At 38.5% G+C, this 22,449-nt stretch overlaps 1 protein-coding gene across 1 annotated transcript in view; it reads right to left on the minus strand.

The window, feature by feature from the left end:
* The window catches only part of CACNA2D3 (calcium voltage-gated channel auxiliary subunit alpha2delta 3), a 485,172-nt gene that overhangs the window by 336,667 nt on the left and 126,056 nt on the right, over nt 1-22,449 (minus strand). The window lies entirely within an intron of this gene.

A 22,449-nucleotide genomic window follows, 5' to 3' on the forward strand; every position in this document is an offset into this window, starting at 1 on the left:
ACTTTATTGTTACCTTACCACTATTATCTGAAGGAAAAAAGGAGTTGTACTAAAACACAGCTACCTGAAAAATTTAATTCATATAGCGGTTTGCTGCAGACATTCTCTTGTGAAAAGACATTATATCCTTTCTAAGGTTTTATTCAGGGTTCTTTATAGTTCTGAATATTTTAACTAAGGAACTGAATATTTTAACTAACTTTCTAGTTTTTATTTAATCTGCCTGAACATTCATACATGTACAACCCAAAATTAATCAAAGAATGATCTGTCACAGAATATTCAATATATTACTTTTATTTTCTTCGATCTATCAGACACTGGTACACATGTATATTTTCAAATATTTTGCGTCACGAAGCACGTGAGCCACAGGCACTCACTACCAATACACAGAGCGGACGGCCATGCGCAATTTTGCTTCCCTTTTCAGAACTGTATGCACTTCTATCAAGTCTTTGGATATAAATCAAAATGGAATCAGAATTCATATCGATTGCTATACAATTTGAGCTATAATGGAAAATTAACCAAGAAAAATATTTCTGGTTGCCAATTCAGAGTAAATGGTTCTACAAAAACCTGATGGTTTAAGGCAGAGCCTCGTTGGTTACAGGGAGCATTTGTGTTCACCGAGGTCTGCAAAGCAGCAGCACGTCACAGCCTTTCCGTCCACGTCTCGGTCTCATCGCATCGCCTGCCCGGCGTGAGCAGAAGCCTCGCTAAACCCTCAGTCCTCTGCTGGGCTTCTGCACCTTCCCTGCAGACCCCATGGGAAGGGTTTTCGTACCTTCTTCCTTGGTGCAGCATTACGTATCTCAAAGGTTTGATGAAAAACTGGAAACGCTACCGATGCCTAGGTTGATACAGAAGAGCAAGAGAGAGCAGATGAAGTCTGCCTTCCCAGAGCCCTGTGCTGTGGGTATATCCCTGTCATTTGACTGTTTCCACCTTTAAAAATCTTGTCCCATGTAAACCCAGCTGGTCTTAGCAAACCCTTTTGACCTAAACTGGAATTGAACTGAAATGGTTCCAACCCTGGGTAAGTCAAACCAGAACTGAACTGAAGAATGTACCAGCTCACCTTCCCACATACACGGGACACGGGCAAAAGAACCCAACAACTAATGATGCATTGCAACAGGCGATGCGAGGGGAAGCCGTGAAAAAACATTTCAAATAAAACAGTGAAGTTCTATGGAATTGTTCCTACTGCTCCTGTCCTGCATGAATAGTAGTAAAAACAGACCTTGCAATTTCAAAGGTTATCAAACATCAATTTGACCCACGATTTTTTTTGCATTTAGAATTTAAAGAGAGAAGTAGCACAAGCTAACTATGCTGAGGGGGAAGCCTCACAGCAACTGAAATGGATTCTTAAACATTTGTATGGTCCCAGAGGTCCAGCATGTTAGTGACCTGCCGAAGGTATTTTACAAATCTAGCCCTCATTTTTTAAGTATGAAAAAGGCATTTTATGTAAAATAACTACTCTAATTCGATGCATTTCTGCAGGTGTGTACTCCTTTATATTGAAACCATAGTTGCATTACTATTCTGTGCATATCTAATACAAAAGATCATGACTCTGATGAGTCTGAGAGGGAAAAAAGTGAGAGAAGGGTCAAAAAAATTCTTCATACAAAAAAGAATACAGGGAAAAGAGAAATATGCTTTTCTTTCTGTGCTTCAATATTTACTTACTCACCGGAAGAAAAAATATTATAGCATTTCATGAGATACCAGTGCCTAAATATTAGTACCTAGTGGGCTAGAAAAATAATTCATGGCTTCTTATATAGTTTGTATTGATCTCAATGTGTTTCAATTACATTTTTGCCTCAGTGAAATAAATTTAAACTCAGATTTATCCCCCCATGTAAGAAATAGCTAGAGAAGCATAAGATGGGTAATAGTAGAAACATCTGGTAAGGAGGGCAGCTCAGAAATGAAAAGTACTGACAAATACTTTACTCATTTATTCATTAAGATTTCAGTTGTTACATTTGTTCTTTTAAAAAAAAAAAAGTTACATATATTCCAGCAACATTCTCTACAGGAAAGAGCACAACAAAAAAGCAAACAATCTACCAACACATACTTTTCCTTGAAGAAATAGACACAAATACGCACACACACTACATGCTTCACCCTCACAAATCTAACAAGAAAATTAAAATTTTGGTACACTGAATGTAGACAACACAAGCATATGCTGCATATTCTATATAATAGTCCTTAACCACAGTTTGCTTTAAATATCTCAACACCATTATGAAGGAGACCGTGAGACGTCTGGGAGAGCTACAGAAAAGGTAAGCTAGTAATAAGCCTAAATCCACAAAATGACATATTAGTGGATATACAGAGATGATATCAGAATGAAGAAATTGTATACAAATGTTTGGGGGTTGGTTGGGGGGGGGGGGGGGGGGCGGGGGGAGGGTGTTTGTTTTGTTTTTTTAAAAGAAGTCCCCAAAGGGATGAAGCATGATGGAAGAAATTCCTTAACACTCTGGAGGCACAAATATAAAAACCACATGTAATACTGCAATATTTTAATATTGAGGATAAAAATCCCTTTTAAAATATCGTAATGACTGAACAGTTATCTAGCAATGATTCTCAACATTAGCATGATTAGCAATTTTAACGTCGTAGTTTATAATGATACTCTTAATACAAATGCCAATATATTTTCATTTGAGTAAACATGCTCTAAAATCATTGCTGTAGGAAGTAAATGCTTACCAAGATGTGGTTATCCTGAAGGGAATTGTGAGTTATCTATATGCATTTACATGGAATGAATTATGGACGCTGAGTGAGCACTGTTAAGAGTTACACCACCTAAGGGTCTGTATTTTAGGAGTATTTAGCTCTACATGTGGAAAGGTGTTTGCATGTGCATGCACAGACAAGTCAAGGGCAGCATACAATCTTGAGATAAAGAACAATTTTCACACTCTATGGCACAGTTCAACTGAGGTTCCCCCAGTTAAGGAACTAATCCTTATAACTTTCCCAATACGTGTAAATATGAGAAAGATTAGCTGACTTATCCAGCATATCACAATGCAGCATGGATAAAAACAGGACATTAACCAGGAGATGGAACAAATGTCACACCCAAAAAACCCCAAAATGGTCACCAAAACACAATGTCAATGTTCGGTATTTTTAGTAGTACTGGTATCACAGATAATGTAGAGAAGGCTGAGAGAAGAAAAAGAAATGTTTGTTTCCTCTCAATAACAGTTAAAGAAAAACTAAATCACTGAGCTATCTCTGAATAGGATAATTTTCTTGACAAATGGTATTTTAATTTCAGTGAACTGACATTCCCAGATAAATTCTCATTCAAGTTAGGTTGTTACAGAGATAGCAACGGAAAGGTGAATGAAACAGAATGGATGAGGGAAAAACAGAATCCAACAGAAAGTAAGGGGAAAATAGAGCAGATGGGCAGAAAGGTGAAAATAAATGAAGAAGAAAATAAAAATTTCAAGGAAAAACTTCATGCAAACATCCAGAGCATAGGGTACCCATTTTAGCTTCTGAGAAGATCTTTACTCTTTCCATGTGCCTTGTAAGGGTTTCAGTTTACTTTTCAATGATTCTTCTTCATTAGAATCCCATTTTGAAGTTAGATTAAATACATTCATAAGCATAACAAAGCTTGAAACAGTTTCTGAACTCTGGAACTGCAGAGGGTCACTAACCTTTATCCATAAATGCTGACTGAAGTTATGTTCCTCTCTCTCTTCAGCTATCAAATCTGAGAAGCAGCACATTTATATTTTATTGTTTCCTTTCTATTTTTCTAAGATAAACCAACTGCTACACATAAAACCAGAAATGCTGCTAGAAATTGCTCTACTCCAAACCAAACTGCTGCAAATTTCAAAAAAGGATAGAAGACTGCTCTACCTTAATTATAACTAGTACCAACTGGGTACTCAGTCCATAACATTAATAGTTTATGTTGCATAAGATCAAGACGATAAACTCTAATTTCAAAATAGCAAAAAAATGCTATATTGTGAGGTACTTAAACAGAAAATGAAAGATCTACCCTCTCAATTGTAGATGCTCCTTTTTTACTCAGTCCCAGGCTTATGCCTCACTGCTACAAAAATAACCAAGCACAACTTCAGTTCTATCAATTAAAAAATGTGAGCTTGTCAGCAGCCCTTCTGCTAACATATTCTTCCCAAACTCACTGGACTCTGCCTTAACATTTCTTTCAGTACATTATGTGAATCTTGCCAGTTTGAGCTGTTACCTCCGTATTGTCCTGCACAATGCAGAATTATCATTTTAGGCCTATGAGAATTTCATCCAGAATACGCCTGACAAGGGCCACCAATTCTGACCCTGCTCTGAGCAGTGGGATATCATAGTCATTAAAAAAAAAGTGTAGATAAACCTGTAGGAGGCTCTTATATCCTAGCATCTGAATGCATTCAGCCAACAGCAAAAAATAGCCCTGAACCTTAACACACTTTCTCATCGTTTTCCCATGGCATCAGATCTGTTTGAGGTTCACCTCCTATACAAACTTTGTATATGTCTTCAAGGTTGATTTGAGATGTGTTTCGGAAATAAAAAATAATTAAAAGCCTTTCTTATTAAAAAATGGCAAAAAGTCTAAACCCAAAAAATCCTATTAATGTACTGCACTGAAAGTTTATCCTGAAAAACAACAATATGTAGGAAGAACCGCAGGAACTGATGTAACTTTAAAAGCCTGTCTCCCAGACTCCTACATATGGAATTGTAACAGGGATTTCTATCTTAATCAAACGTAAACAACCTTTGTCAATAAAGACAGCGGGTAGCAAAACAAAGGAAAACTAATCCCTGTTTTTAAGAGCTTATTTCTTTCATACTTTTAACTACCAATAGTTACCCTTCCTCAGGTGAAATACTCGGTGCAATTTTAATAACCTTACTATTGATTTGAACATCTAATTTCCAATTAAAATTTATAGTAATTGAGCTGTGAACATGCCAAATATATTTCCTAAAGTGCAGCCATATAACTATTTAAAACATAGTTCAGCAGTTGAGTATATTCCTGGGAGAGAAACCAGAACTTGTGTTTCAATCATCAGAGCAATTTTCTTCACTGGCTTCTTCGTGAGAAGGCTATGCTGCGCATGTGGGAGCACTCAGGAATAGATTACCAAACTTTAAAAACATTACCCAGGTACCTTCCTATCACTTCCCCATTTTGGGGTTCATTTCAGAATGAAAAAGGGATTTCCTTTTCAGGAAACCTGTAAGGCTGCAGGTGCTTTGAAAACTTCTGAAAAGGTTGGGCTGTTTTGGGAAAGAACAAGATTTATTAGCATTAAGTGAGCTTAGGTAATATCCTGGCATGGGTGGTAATTCTGCCGCAAGTCCTCCTTACTTCCATCAGAGTTCTGGGGTTTGCTTTTTTCACAGTTCATTTAGTGGAGAAGGTAAAGAAGCCAACAGAGAATATTTGATGTTGTTCATCAGTATTCCCATTACTTTCTATGCTTCAAAACAGGATCATGTAACATGGCAATGAATGCACCGATGTGCAAACAGGCCTCTCAGTATCACTATTTTATTGCAAATAGCTTCGCACATGTTTGCCGTAACCAGCAGAGAAGCAGGGTAGATACCAGAGACTGATGCTGACCTTGGAGGAATATTTGCTGCCATCAGAAACACTTGAGTTTTTAGGCCAATGACGACAGACTTGCAATTTGGCTGGTTTTATCCTTGAGACTGGGGCAGGAGGTGGGGGCGAACATGGACAGTTTTTTCAGAAAGCCCAGCAGCATATTTTATTTCCCTCTCTGTTCTCCCCAGCTACAAGGTATTTTCTAGGAAATTCTATTACTAAAATTGCCGTTGCTGTGGCTAATATGCACTGAAAGTTATTTAGCTCCTGTTATCTTGATATTAGAGTTCTTAGTTCTTGTAGATTAAGACAGATACCAATCTTGCAACTAATGCCATACAAAAAAAATGACTGCTCTATGACTACTATCAATTTCCACTACAACTCACTAGACAATGCTCAGTCACAGTAAGTGCTGCATCAAAGCACAATCAAAGTACAAATTATAAATAAAAGATAAAAATAAATTAAAAGCCTACCAATTATTGTAAATAACTTCAATTATCCACTTATATCCATTCATGACTGGCAGATTTTCAGGTTGATCGTTGTTAGACTGCTAGCTGGTTTTCTGAAGCAACATAAAGAGTTCAGCTTGGCAAAGAGCTGGACAAACAGAAATGAAACTGTAAATGGATTGAAGTACGTGAAACTCGCACATTGCGTAACACTGGCTAAGACAATCCTGGAGTAATTAGATGCATTTCTAACTTAACTAGCCCAACAACATATTTAGTTATGGCATCTGGAGATTGCCATGGCATGGAAGGAAGACTGCAGATGAAGAAGGTAACACGTTTGTCTTGTACTGAGTTCTGCTGTCCTCAAGGCTGTGCAAAGCCAATATATCAGATACAAAATATGCAGATTATCAAATCTGCTCCTACCATATTATTATGCCTACCACAGAGCACAAAGGAGTGACGTGCTAAATAAGGTTTTATTCCATACTTCTAATTCCGTATGTCCCAGCCATCAAGGAAACAGTTCAACTGCAAACACAGCTTAAAGCTGTTTCAGGGCTACTTAAAATGTGATTTGCCTGCCTAGGGTACAGCAGCAACCAGCTCCTTCAGCCACCCCTCCTACCTCAGGGCCACGGGGAAGGTTCTTCAGCATTTCACACCAATCATGTATTCATCCAAGGTTGGGTAATTCTCTGGAAATACCTTTATGTATCTTTTTAATTCCACTTGCAACACAATTTGTCAAGTTTTGCTTTCAATGAATAATTCACAACTAGTACGTTGCTCTCTTCCACATAAATTTAAAAATCTATTTACAATGTTACTTTGTAAAACACTTCCAAAATCAAGGGAAGCTGGCCTGTGTATGCGTCTAAATATCCACCTGTGTACACATGCATTTATATATATTTATTCAATACTAATCCGTAAGTATAATTATGATCCTTATTCCTGTCCCCTGTACTGAAATCACTAGACTAAAACATCTGATCTATTAATCTTTTTCACACATTTAAGCTACCACAGGTCACACTCTTTACCTGTCACAATCGCTATCCTGTTTGGATAACGCCAGACTGTCTTTCTGCATTTGAGTATAGTGAGGACTTACACAATGTCTGAACAAAAATAGTTTGCCCTCAGCTCTGACAGCTCTCAACACCGTTGCTGGATGCTTGGCAGATATTGCTGAAGAAAGATTTGGGATAACTATGTTCATGCAAGTTACTTAATGCAAAATTCTCCATTGGTAGGATTTCTCTCACCTAACCTCAGCTATTTCAACGTTAACCATCTCTCTACACAAGTTATCTAAACATCCTTCATACGTAGAGACAGAAAACTCCAAAGGTGCTGCTTTTCCCAGTCTAAAATAGCTCATAAGATACAGGGAAGAACTTTGGAGCTTTTCCTTCAGTCTTCCCTTCATTAGATGTTTAACTTTATATGAATGAAGTTAAGGGAGATGAATCCCACGCCATATGTGCAACATAAATGAGCTAAAGAGAAATGGCAATATTCCCATGCTCACTCAATAGGGGAAAGGAGTCTTGAGGCAACACTTTGTCCTGACAGCAGCCCTGGGACTAGTCGAGGTGTTTCTGTTCTGTTTACATTTAGAAGCACCAAGTGAAACCATTTGTCTGCTTTGTTGCCTCCCTCAGCTTTTTCCTCACCTCTGCGCTAAGGCTCAATCCCCCAAGTTAATTCAAGTTCAGCTTGCAATTTGTGGTCCAGTTCAACAAAATCAGCTAGGATATACTGTCCTTCTTCCAGTTTCCAACCAGATTACTATCACACAGCAACAGCAAAAAACCATCAAGATTTATTACTCAAAACAAAGGTCAGTTCCAGAGTTTGCAGGGACTTATTTCTGTTGCCTAGCCCAGCACTCAATCAGAAGACACTGAGCCTTGTCTTTGCTTTCAAGCCAAGCCATGAATACAGTAGGTATTACTCTCTCTCAAGTGAAGTCAATTGCACCATTGTTTTTTACTTCCTACAGGGTCAGGATTTCAGTTGCCGATAGACTAAATAAAAGGGAAACTTAAAAAAAAAAAAAAAAAAAAAAAAAAGGAAAATCAGAACTCTGAGTTTTCTACCAAAACCTTCCCAACTCTCTATGGCAAGTGGAATTCTCTACGCCGGACGTTGAGGCAAGACATTGCGAAGATGTGAAGAAAGAAGTACTTCAGGAAGTAAGGGGGTGCCATCTCTTCAATACATGAAGCCAGTTCAAATGGGGATACAGTGAAGATACTGTCACAAATATTCCATCTTTCACAATAACTGTCCTGAGAATTTAAACACATCAGTATTAGCACTGTTATATTTCTGTAATTTTGTAACAAAAGCATCACGCTAAAAAGTTCAAACACTATTATGGATGCAAGGCCAAACTAAGCTAGGAAATGCCAGAATGAAGTTGCCTCTAACTTCAGTCCCCAGTATCACAGTATAATTTTGTCCATATGATTTTGCTTGGATAGAACTCTGAAAAATACCATCTAAGACCTTGCAGTCCTCACTAACAGAGCGATGGCAGTTGGTATCCATTTCTATCTGTATCTGTAATGGATTTTGCAAGCATTCACCTGAGACTTAGAAATCCGCTGTTACATCTCAGGTTATACAGGTGCGGATTCTTTGGCCCACTTGAATGCGGCAATGTACCCACTTCTGCCTTCAAACATAACCATGGCTTACTCCTGTTCCTTTCCTATCTGACCACAGCCCTAGACCCGCTGCTATTTCTTTCCTATCCCTCTCTCCACATCCTGAACTCATTAAGCTCACGTTGTCTGTCCCAAACTCCAATGCTAAGGTTTTTCATACTACTCTCCACCTCTTCTCTAGCACCTACCAATTCTTCTTCCTCCTCCTTCATATCCGCCTTGGCGTCCACGCTGCCAACCATGTTCATGACCAGTCTTTTCCAGGCCCCTACTAATGCTTCATTCTTCACTCTGCCAACCTATATTTCCAATTTTCCCTATTCCCTGTACAATCTCATTGACCCCACCTAGAATATCTTGTACCATTTATATTTCTAAATCCCAGCACAGTCCAATCCTGTTCCCTTTGTCTCCCTAAACCATCTCATTATTCTCCATTCTCTGTTCTCCTTGTGCCAGTACCTTCCTCAGCCTCTCCTAAACCCATCAACAGACTCCCCTAGCCACTGACCCTTCCATTTTCCAGTGCCCTAACATGAACACACAGAGAGATGAGACAAGAAATCTCTCTCCTGGGTCTAGAAGGCACATGGATGCACTGACAGTGCCTCAGGAGAGAAAGACTTTGTTTCCTCTGCCTGCTGCTGGCTCAAGCCACAAGAGACTCATGGTGCAATTGCAGGAAAGTCTTGTTCAACCACGTACTGAAAAATCACAGTGAGAAGAATTTTCAAAGATTTCACTTACAGACAGTTTTGCTCTGATACTTATGTAATGGCCATATACCTCTATGTGCAGACTTTCCAAATGATAACAACTTGATCCAGCTGGAACAGATTTTCAGAGAAAACCTTGTGTCAAGGCCACATCCCTGCCAGTTTCAAGAGCTGGTTCCCAAGCACAGGAGTGCTAATAAAGTCTTAATGAAAAGAACATCAGTATTATTTTTAAAAGAGTAAGCCAATGCATTTTCCCCTAGTTTCTTTCTTGGAAGCAGCTGAAGGTCAAAGATAAAATTCCAAGCTTTTTTGGTCTCCTGGACCGTACTTTATCATTCTGAAGACTTGATTGCTGTTGAAGATGCTGGAATTAATTACAGAAGCAACTTTCAGACTAAGTGATAATTTAGTCTTTTCATAATTTTGTATATTCTGGCAGGTCTGGTAAGAAAAAGAAAAAAGGCTACACTGAAACTCTCTGGTCACACTTTTATCTAGCTGATTAATCCTGGGATCTTATGTCCACACTTAGTAACAAGACATTGGTTCCATGTGCCTAGAAGGATTTTCTGGTACACTATGAATTAATGCTGAAGTCAAAGAATAATATAGGGGCATTACTTTTCCAAAATCATGCTTATATACAGACTTACAAGCCTATATATAGGTACAGACTCCATCCCATCTATTAATTTATTATTTTTAAAAATAAATCTTGTTGTAATAATAGTCAGCATTTTTTTCTCTATCTCAGGAACAATATTAAATGGTCCTTGTAATTAAAGGAACATTTGCAAATTCCCAAACCCAAAGGAAAGGCTGCATTGCATGGTCAAAACCTTATCTGCTTTACTTTGTAAAGGTAATGAGTTCAAATCCAGTGGGTGTTTTGTTTTTTATTAAAAAAAAGTCTTGTAACTTGTATTCTCCTAGTAACTAAAAGATTGCTATACTTTCACCTCTTAATTAGTTTTTATCAACTGAAACATTCAGCATTTAATTATTGTATCTAGGTTTATTTGGAAAATGAAGTAAAATATGCAACACAGCACCTCATTTCCATGAAGTTTGACACACCTCTAGATTTTGCTAGGACCTAGGGAACTCATTTCCTAGAATACCCCCATTTTTCCTAATAATTTTTCCTCTTGACTCTCAAAGTACTTCTAAAATGCACTTGGGGAGCAGTATCAGTCTTCACATAGCTAACTAACACCTGCAGGTTCAAAAAGTGACAACCAAAGACTGTGACCAAGCCGACAAAAACTAATACCTGTTGTTTGCAGAGGCAGTGAGTAAATTATAACAATAGTTTTCCACTTAGTTTGGATTATAGGAGAATAGTGAACCACCCCATGCTGCTGGCAAGGCTTCCTCTATTGGCTGAATGACTCCCTCACCCACCACCACAGGCTCTTCAGCCATGCATTCATCAACAACCAGCAAGCGTGCTCCAACCTTCAAAGTCCTAACAAGGACAAAACCACCAAGGTCATGAATGTTGCTACAGGCAGTTTTAACTCGCAGTCAACTCTGATCCTAAGAAACACCTGCAAAAACCTTTTTTTTCTAACAAACCATGAATGCCTAAGGACCTGTAACTGCTGATGCTCCTTACCTTCCCTGTTTTTCCAATCTAAACCCCACACACTACTGTAGGAGAATCACAAAAATGAGACATGCAAAGGGGAAAGGAAAGATCTAAGCTAGCTCTCTGGTTCCATATGGAGGTAGATTTCCCTATTGTTAAATCCTTATTCCGTGCAGCTGCCTATGCTTTACAGGCTGAAGCCTCTGTGAACAGCTTGACTTTGTACACTCCAATAAATCTATACCCAGCACTGGCAATAGCATGGCCAAAGCCAGGTATGAGGATGGGTGAGGGTTTGTGGGGCGATAGCAGGAGACTGCCTTAAGCAAACACGTAGGGCCAGCCTTAGACATTACCTTCGTGTAACCCCACTGACGCCAGTGAAAGGGGTTTATGATAGACCTGGTGTATTTATGCAATGTTAGATTCCGAAATTTCTCATCCGTTGGTTATTAAATCTGTTGGGCAATCTCTCTTAAAGACTTATGTATTAGACTTGGCTTTTAAATAGCATCTTTCATGCCCTTTCAGCAGTTACAACCCATTGCAGAGTAATAAACTGAATAAAGTGATTTGCAGTATCTGTCATGAAAAATATGTAATACTATTGAAAAGATTAAATGAAATATATTTTCTACAACAAAAACATTATAATTATTGTTTTTACTACACCAGGATACAAAGATGAGTCAAACATGCTCAGTAATTAGGCCTTCATCATAGACCCTTGAAAAAATAAACACCAAATTAAAATGAAGAACACTTCTGTGTAACACTAAAATGGTTCAGAATGAGTTCTCACCAACTGGATTTTTTCTATTTCTGATACATGACACAGTCCATATAAACTATATAAGACCTCAATTATATAAGTAGCAATAAACAGTAATAAAAATTTCAAAAAAATACAGAGCAATGATTTCTTACATCAGAAAATTTCTCAGTGGTCTGCTGTAACTATTGGTAGAAGATCTGAAATAAGAATTGACTGAAAAGCCTTAGGAGAAAGATTCAGTGTAATTATAGAGAGCGTATACAGAGATAGTGCATATATAATAAACACAAATATTCATAAAATAAATTACAGCTCAGTTTACACTCTTCTTTCCGTGGTTCTGTACAATCTTCCATTGCTTACGAGCAATTTGCCTACCACACTTTTGAATTCAAAGTATTACACTGGTTCTCCTAAAATTTCTCCTAAAGTTCTCCTAAAATTTCTGAGTTAAAAGGGACGAGAACTAAACAACATAAGGTCATTAACAAATGTTGGCATGTTACTAACTTTCCCAAGCTTTCTAGACGACTCAGATATTTCCTGAACTAACTAGAAGAAACCCTTGCTTTAGTACAGGTCTGACAGAGCCCTACCAAAAAGCCCTCTTCGCACAACCTGCTTGCCCAGAGAGCAGACGGGCACCTTTTCAGCATTTTACGCTCTGTGAGGAGGTTCCAGTACAACATTACCTGAACACAGAGGATTTTTCCAAGTTTCGCTCGTCCTTGATCAGTTCTCGAAGAGACAGGTTTTTTGCCTTCGAAGCCCACCGTGGTCACGGCGGCACAGCAGGGCTGCTGCGAGCGGTCCGGAAGGAGCCGGGTTGGATGCGGACGCTGCCGGGGGTGAGGGGCAGCCTTGCTGCCTGGGGCCTCGACCAGGCAGCACGGGATACAGGCACGTGTCCCCAGCGGTGGCCGGCTGTTTATGGTATCGCTGCCCTGACCGCTCCCCAAAAACCTGCTGCCGGTTTTACCCGTAACCATAAGAACAATAATAGTTTCATAACAAATTTTGATTACTTTCTAGTCAGTGGTTTAATACAGAATTTTAAGTGTCTGTATAGATACGAATAAAGGTAGTTAAATATGATTGCAAGGTTGGAGTCTTTCTAAAATTAATAAAATGTTTTTGCTCGATACCCTCTCCAATCATAAAAAAAACCCTAAAAAGAACTACTATTTAAAATACAAAATATATAGCCAAATTTTTTGCAGGTCTTTAGCAAAGGCTATCATCTATCACCAGATACTTTTTTTACACTAATTTGTAAGGAAACGAGCTGTGCTTTGCTGGGATCTACCTGAACTCTTGGAAAGAAAAATCAACTACTGTACCATGGATTTTTATGTAAGTGGATTATTTCTATGCATTTCATCGTGTTGATTGATGAACACAGCAACCTGCTGATCTAATGTGCTAGATCCTAATAACATCTCCAAAACCTGAAATACTTAATGCACTAACGGAATCTGAAACGTAAGTAGTTCTTGCTCAATAGCAGTCTACTTCTGAAGTGCTCTTTCCCCATCACTGCTCTCTTCCGAGCCTTGTTATTTAACATTCCACTGTCAAAATAAAATACAACTATAGCTATGTCACCCTTAAACTTTCACATATAGGGGTTTTTCCCTCTATGTCTACTGAACAACTAATTTTTATTATCTAGCATAGCTAGGAATAAATTACGGTTGCCGTACATAACATTTTCTAGACAGCACAGAATTTTGGAGACAAAGACTGCCACCTTTTGGCAATAGTCTAAAACAGAAAAATGCCTGTTTTCTTATGCAAATTAATACTGTTCTAGTAAGCATTTTTATTGTATTATTTTGAGCAACTTATATCCAGCAAACAAACTGAAGAACAAAACATAGGGTTCAACTCAAGCCAATCTGAAAAAAAACCTACCTTTAGGATTGCTATATATAAAGTTTCTTAGCATGAATCGGAGGAATCAGAGCTAGGGTTTTTTTTCCTGGAGGACTAGATAGCCCTGGCACACAATGTTGACTATTACACAGGAAAACTCATTTGTTTAAAGATAAAAAGATGAAGGAAGGCACATAGGAATTTTTTAATGTAGAATTTTCTTTTCTATGCAGCACCGATTTAACCTTTGAGTAGGTCTGCTCTAAGCATTATGTCAGAAGACGTAAACAAAAATTATTAAATAATTAATAATTGTATCATACAAATAATACATTGCCAACCCTAACTCTGGTATTTCCTACATTTTCTGTGCTTGACCTTGGAAACAATGATTTTCATTTGGGTTTTTGAGTGATTTTTTTTTTTAATAGCTGAAATAAAAAGGGGTAAAACCAAATTCCATCATACAGCATGACAGTTACACTGGCACGGGTTCAACAGAAAGACCTTTACATCTGGTAATATATCTGGTGGAAAAAAACCACCAATCCCTGGAGATGTTTAAAAGACGTGTAGACGTGGCACTTGGGGACATGGTTTAGTGGTGGACTTGGTAGTGTTAGGTTAAACAGTTGGACTCGATCTTAAAGGTCTTTTCCAACCTAAAAGATTCTATGATTCTACATTGGTATTTTGCCATTGGAGCAAAGTAAAAGTCTGGGCCAGCATCAGAAAAGGAAAGGACAAAATGGATTTCCTAGTTTATGGATTTCCTTGTCATTTGCTGATGGCAGAGGAATGATCAGGAGTTCACTGTATTCTCACTAGAATTGTTTCATCATACTTTAAGACATGCACATGAATGTACAGATGTACCCTGAAACAACATTAGTACCACAGCTAGGCATATCCTTATTGCCAAAGAAAATTCCCAAAAGTTATTATCTGGGACCAAAAGAGCCTCAGGTGACCAGCCTAACTCACAACTACCATCTTGATAGAGCAAGGCGAAAGACTTACTGTAATCAAGAAATTAACAGAATGGATAAGCCTTTGGATTCCTTCTGCGAAATGCAAAAAAATACAGGTAGAATTCTCCTTTACAGGCAACCTAAAACATGGACAGAAATTCTTGCAGAATAATTAGGAAACAGTTTGAGGCTTTAGAAGAGCACACAGAGGTCTCAGAAAATACTGACAGCAAATGAACAAACCATCCCACCTGCATGAAATATGCTGAGTGGTCCAAAAGAGATAAGAAATACAGAGGACAAAGGAAGGGCCAAAAGAGGACAAGAGAGGACCTGAGGAAACTTTTTGAAAGTTTGTAAGTCAGCAGCATGGAAAAAAACCCCAACATTGTTATTATTTTTATTTTCACAAGATAATGTAAAAGCCATAACTTGCACAGAACAGCAGAGAAGATGAACTAAGCTAGTACTAATAAAGCAAGACTGTTTTGTAAGGATATCAATATGTGAAGAAATAGTATCAATAAGTTAAAGAATGAACACAGAAAAGCAGACATATTTTTGTTAAAACAAATGCAATTATAGACAGATCAAAAGAGTATCTTACTGAGCTCCTCAATGCTGAAATTCACACAAGCAAACAACAATCGGCCTTTTTCCAGACAGCTGAGCCATTTGAGGAAGAATGAAATAGCAAAGAGCTTCAAGAGGCAATCAGAATACTGAGGAGTAACAAAAGCACCAGGTGTGAGTAATCTTGCCACTGAATTATCAAGAACAAGAGGGGAAAAGGAAGTCAAACGCTTTATAGGGCTATTTGGTTGGTTTGAGTTTGGGGAAAATTTCCATGCATAAAGAGAGAGACATATGCTGTATTCCAGTCTTAAAACATTAAAAAAAAAAAAATCTACTCATTTTACAGAAAACTAATCTGATATTGGAGAACAGCATTCGGAAGCTTTAGCTTAAAATGGTATTTTGAAAATCAGTTACATTACACCAGCACGTTAAATATGTATATATCTTCTACAAATACTGGAGCATTTTTTGGTTGTTTTTTGTTGTTGTTGCTGTTGTTTTGAATTGTATTAAACACAAATAATCTATTAAACCAGGAACTTAAACAGAACTCTACTTCAGATTTTAAGAACCTAAATATCTTCAGAATGAATAGCTCACCCCCTTTAAAGGCTAGCTGTATTGAAAACGAGTGACTAACCTCATGCCATATGGAATTTCATTGATTTAACCGAATTTCAGCAGTATAATTCTGCTTTTACTAGTGGGAGTTATGAAAGCAGATGAAGGGTAGCAGAGCACAGCAGAGCCTGCTACCTGTCTGGCACCATAACCACCACACACAGATGGAAGAGGGATATGGTACAGGCTTCCACATCACACAATTCACAGCTCTTTGGAGCGGTATGACAGTACATGCCGCTTAACAAGTATTTTGCTACTGTCAGCAGGACTTCCAGATGGGGACTGCTGAGTTCCCAATGCATGTATTACACTCCTTGCTGAAGAATGCGCCATTTACAGTCTTTCCAAAATCATGTCCTGGTGGTCAAGCTTAATGTCTTTAATATCTTTCCCTTGATAGTTTTCAGCTGACTGATGCGGTAAAGAAAAACATTTTTTAGGACTCTTAGATATATAGGCTAGGCATAGGGGTGTAGAACAGTATCATTATCTTGGCAACCTCTGAATTTCTGTTGGTGTTGAGTTTTTGGGGTTGTGGGGTTTTTTTTGGTTGGGGGGTTTTTGTTACTGTTTTGGGGTTTTTTTTTTGCACAGGCTGCTTAGTCTGATTCTCCTGAGTTATTTAAACCTCTTGTTTTCCAATGGGTGTTTGGACTGTTTGGAAAATGATATTCAAATAAAAACATATATGTAAGATGTTTCCCATGAATCTTTAAGAAGTATGAATGATGGCTAAGTCATAAACCAATAAAACTTGCAAGGTGAATTTTATTACACAAACATGTAACAGGCCATGTAAGTAAGTCCTTAATTTTTGGAAGTTGTGATATTGCTTTCTTCTTCAGACATTCAGTAAGGATTTCCAAAAGCAGACACTGAAACCCAGAGATCTCCACTGATGTCTCTAGGAAAATATTTCAGTTCCTCATTAACACAGTGAAACAGCATAAAGACAAAGGATAAGCCCTGATACAGTAGTATAATAGTACAGTACTAGTACGTGCAGCAATGCAACACATGTATAAACATGGGTATTGACATATTAATTCAGATCACATTTTGATACAAAGGTTGCACTGACCACCATCACGCTTAACTATCTGATGTGGAAGAACAGCATAATGTCTTAATTATGCTTTATATACATGTGTTGTATATATTAACTTTTAACATCTGCAAAAAACACAGTCGCGGGAAATTGCAACTCCAACCCGTTTGCCCCCTACCCTGTTTATGCAGGCATCATACAGAGATCTGCTCGATGACCTCCAAAGAAAGAAAGTTATGTCCCAAAGTATTTTACCAGGCAGGTACTTTGTCTTTAATTCTACTTTCTTGTTCTGATAAAGTGAATCGATGCAACAAAACAATCTTAAAAGAATGATTTTGAGGAAGATAGCTCGGATACAACCTAACAGAAAGTCCCAATATGATAATTTTGAACATTTTCAGTCCCATTCTTATAAGCAGTTTCACAGATAATAATTCCATTTATGCAGACCATACTGGTTTGGGCTAGTTTCCCAAATCATTTACATTGTGATACACGTTTGTACTGTTTTTAAAATAATTTTATCTCCATTTTAAAAGACTGCAGGAAAACTAAAGAAAAATTTACCACACTAAGTGAGCCAACATGGTAACAATATTGCTTTGTTTATGACTCCCATCTCTATTTCGCTTTATGTTTACATTTTTTCTGATGCCATGGAAGTATCAAAGGATATGCTAATGATAAGCCATAGTGGCAGTGACAGATAACACTTTAAAGGTGAAACGCATAATTTTCTAATAACCTTGGTAGCATAGTCACCTTCCCTGAAACACAAAGTGCAAAGCCACTCTTTTTGCATCACATTACTCAGCCTCAGAAATTAAGAAATAAACCCCGGGTTTTGGTCTTTTTTCTGTTTCGGTTTTAATACATCTAGAGCTAAAACTTATTTGGAAGAGTTGCTTCATCAAAATGGATAGTATTTTGTTTCAGGTTCAACCATTAAAAGGATAAAAAAAAGATACCTTTAACACTGTAAGACAGCTAAGTGTTTTCTGCAGGTATACTGCTAAAGCTGCACAAAAATATCTGTTCAGCCACCTTAAATTGCAGTATTAAATTATTGAGTTTCCCGTGGCAATTGCTATATTCAAATATTGTTTATGTATAAAGATCAAACCTTGAAAAATTACGTGGTTTGCTCTGCTGAGATGTCTAACTATTTACATCCCCAAAGTAGTTTGGAGTCATTCACTTCTCAGCTCATTTAACAGATTTTACACAGATTTCTTCCACCTCAATTAATATTGCCTAAAACATTACAAATTGTGAAATTCTTTCGCATTAAAGAGAAAACAAAGATTAGAAACATTTCCAACCAACCTGCATCTAGCAACTATCACCTTTACATTTTAACATGAAACACTACACACTCTTCACATCACATTTTGCAAGCAGAAAGAGTACTTTATTCAGTCTATTTTATCTTTGCACGTTATTGTAAGCAAATGTTTTAAAAAGCTTTTCTCTAAAAATTCAAATGCAGAGGAGCCCTGTGTTTTCAAGCCATGTATTAATATTATTACAGCACAGATTTTTGAACAACTGCAAGAAGGAGAAGTTTACATATACTGACCAATGTGTTTAAAAAAAAAACACCACCCCCGACAAGAGATGTTAATAGGTAACAAAATAGCTTAATTTCAAACATGAATAGGCTCGAATTGCACATTTCAAACCTGAATCAGGATATTATACTACCTCTGACACCATACAGGAGGGTCAGCTGTTGAGTTCCAGCAGCACACTAGCCTCCCCTTGTCACAAATACGCCCTTTTCCTCTTCCAAAAGATGACACATATGCAACAGTTTCTTTTTAATCTTAGAAATGTTACTTGAGTTGGTGTTGCTTTTTAGCCGTTACTTTTCAGTCATTCATATGCTTTTCTCAACCAGCGTGTTAACATTGCGTGCAGTGGAGAGAGCAAGGACAAAGGAATGTGCTTTGCACTTGGAGCGGACAAAAGGCAAACCTGAGGCTATTTGCCACGCGTTCACGTTAGAGTTCATTCTACTCTTGTGAAAGGTAAACATACCTCCCACCGGCTTTTATTGTGGAAAGTTCCACAGCACCACAGAAATGAAGCTATTAATGATGCTTTTCACACTGGAATTGCATATTCGCTCACATCCATTTGCAAATCTCCAATGGCAATTTGAAAGCTATTTTTCCTGAGTCCCTGAGTGTGGAATTCCCTCAGGGATCAATCCAGAACGGTGTCTGGCCGAACCCAGATTTCTCCATCCCCAGAGTTCAGAAGGCAAGTAAAGTGGTCAGTATCAGCTACCATACATGCTCATTCAAAAAGTTCTCATTGTACCTTTGTCCAAATCAGGATTTAGAAGTTTGGGAACACCAGACAAAACACCACCAAGAACTCCACTAGCTCTGGGTTCAAGAGCATGAGTTTTCCTGTCTGAAAATTCAATGTGTTTCAGTCAAGTTCCCAGGACAAACTCCTTCACATCGTTCACATTGCCTACCAATCAAAAGTCCACTCAGGAAAGCCAAACATAAAATCACTTTCTAAAAAATGACTGTGAATCTTCTGGGTTTTAAAAGCTCCAAACTCACGTAGGGTTACAGCAAAGGAATTTGCCTGACTTGTCAGCAGTCAGCTGGGTACCACCAGGGTCGTGCAGCTCCTGGGCACGAGGGAGCCAGCACGCAGTTGTCCGAGTATGCAGACTGCTGCTAAGTCTTTTTGGAGAATTCTGTGTTGTTGAGGTTGTTTTACTCATTCCTTTCGGTTCCCTAAGGAGGTAATAAGTAAATAAATACATAAAGATTTCAGAGTATTTTCTATGAGCTACCAGGATAAAATAATCATCTGCACAGATGCTCTAACAACACTGAGAGGAGCCAGTTCTGTCAGAGACATGGAAATCATTCCAATTTCAATTTCACAGCAAGTGCTAACGGAGGACTTCAGAGCAGGCGTCTGTGATCCAGCCAGCACTGCTCTGGTTTCAGAGCGATTTGCCTTCCGTGGAGGCTTCCTTTCACAGTCACCCATTGTAAATCTCTTACTCAGAATACACGTTTGGGGACTTCAAAGGCAATTAATTCTGTCCTTTAGTCCGAGAGAAAAATCACAAAGCTTACTGTCTCTACAGCCTGACTATGGATATAGGCAAACAAAACAAAACCAAACAAGCTGTTCCTTCAGGTAGCAGAGAAGGTGCACTGTGGAGGGGGAAGGTTTAGGAATAGTATGCCTTACTCATTAAAATGTAGGAAGATTAATATCCCAAGTACATCTTCTGTAGCTGTATTCATGGAATTACCAGCGATCACCTAAAGAGCGAGTGCAGAGATCTGTAGACCCTTCCTGGGTGTAAGAGGGCTAATATCAGCCAGAGGAGAGCTACAGAGATGGGAGAGACCGCTGCTCACAAGCCTCTCCTCGCAGAAGGCAGCTACCTAAGGAAAGCAGCATGGCTATGGGAGGGAATGCTAATTCTGGGCTGGTTTATTATCTGCCTGAAGTAATGAAATGAGCCAGGGTGGCATTTCGTCCTTGAGGTTTAAGGTTTATTTTCAAATCCAAAGAAAATGAAGCTCAGGGATACTGTGAATTCAGACTGACAGATTTCACACAGCTTACCCCAAAATTAATACATGCCTTGGTGGTATTCCTTTCTTTCTTTTTTAATTAAGTGATTTCCAGATAGAGTAGATCAGAGTATTAAAATTAAAGGATGCACCAAATCTTATTACCAGTTTTGCTGTTCTGCAACTCCAGTGAGAGTTTTACCATTTCCAGAAGCTCTCTATATTTCTGCTTAGTTTTTGTCTTGTTCTGAGTCAAATTTGATATCAATTCCAGAAGATGGGGAAAGTGCTGTGCAGAATTAATGTCAGCTGCAATTCCTATTTGAAAGTACCTCTTTGAAGGTAGTACACGCAGCAGATTTTATATTCTCAGAACATATGCATCATTGCATATCTACTTTGCCTGACAGTTTAAGTGAGACGTTTAAATATTCTCTCTTGATTGCAGTATTCCATATTTCACCTAAGTCCCACAAAATCCTTTGCTGTCAACATTTCCCTGCTATATCACACGGTACCCATCACAACACATTCTGAATTGTAAGGAACATGCACAGAGCAGAAATACTAGGTTATGCTCTACGGCAAAAGTCCGATTAATTGCTAAAATGAGAAAAAGATCCAAAACACTGCCTGGGGATCACTTTGCAACAGTATCTCTTGCAATTGCCAAAGGTAGGTTTCTGGGGAAAAAAAGGTCCTTCATGAACCCTTGAAACTATTAGTACAAGAGCTGCACATACATCAAACCCACAGAAAGGGAAATAGCCCTCAGGTTTAAAAATAGAGCGTGATTTAAAATAAAAACAAAGAGCACAAAGCTGACTTTTGGCAAAAACTAAACTCGATAAAAAACTTGTCAGGCTTCTCTGTGTGTGCAAGAAGAGAATGGCGTTTCTAGCAAAAACGAGAGGGACCTCTGAATACATGGCAGCCGACCAGTGGGGGCTCTCATCCAAAGACCTGGGAAACTGTGTTCATATACTTATATTTGGGCATTATGGATTCTATATTGGAGCTGACCTTAAAAAACACCCTCCTTGCAACAGAAGTTGATGAGCTCTGAATTTCTGCTTACTTCATTCTAGTTTAATTAGCTTTCTGCATAGAAATCTATCTCCTTGCTAGCAAGCTGCTGAGTCTGGGCTTTTCAGGCTGTAACTACTCCAGAGCTAGACTATACACTTGGCCTCCTACACCTGAAAGCAGGTATGTGCACTCAGACCATGGAGTCCATCTAGACCAGCATTCAGTCTGAGAAGTGTCCAAAAGAAGTCGTCCAAGGAAGCACAAAATAACAACGTCACTATACATGATCATGCTCCAGAGCACCCTGCCAAGCTTCCAGTCTGCAGCTCTGGGACTTTGCAAGAACTGAGCACCCCCTTAGGCATTGCACTGGAAAACAGAGCAGCTGCTTGCTCTCCAATCCTCCCTACCATTTATGATGTTACGGATGCCTTTCATATACCCCATCCCTCCGTTCTCTTTTTTCCAGAGTGAGGAATCCACATGTATGTAATCCACTTGCAATAAAGTCTTTTGAACCTGCAATTGTCTTTGCTTACCTTCTCTGAACTTTTTAAGGTCATTACTGCCTTCCTAAGACAGAAAGACCTGAATCACGCGCTGCTGAAGGTGCAGATGCGCTGTAAATTATGGTCTTCCTTAGCAGACAGCTTACACAGAAATTAAGAAGTTCACAGTGGCCTTTATCACACCCGAAAGCATGAGGTGAAAAGCCTCAGCATGAACCAGAACACAGCTACCAAATCCTGAGTGAGGCTTTGAGGTCTAAAACAAGATCATACAGACTGATCTGATGAAGCCTGAAGGTTGAAGACTTGAGCCAGCTGGCTGCCCATGCTACATCTCTTGCTAGGACCATAAGACCTTGGCCACC

Source organism: Mycteria americana, chromosome 11, assembly GCF_035582795.1.
Source record: "Mycteria americana isolate JAX WOST 10 ecotype Jacksonville Zoo and Gardens chromosome 11, USCA_MyAme_1.0, whole genome shotgun sequence".
In the NCBI taxonomy this organism is placed as follows: Eukaryota; Metazoa; Chordata; class Aves; order Ciconiiformes; family Ciconiidae; genus Mycteria; species Mycteria americana.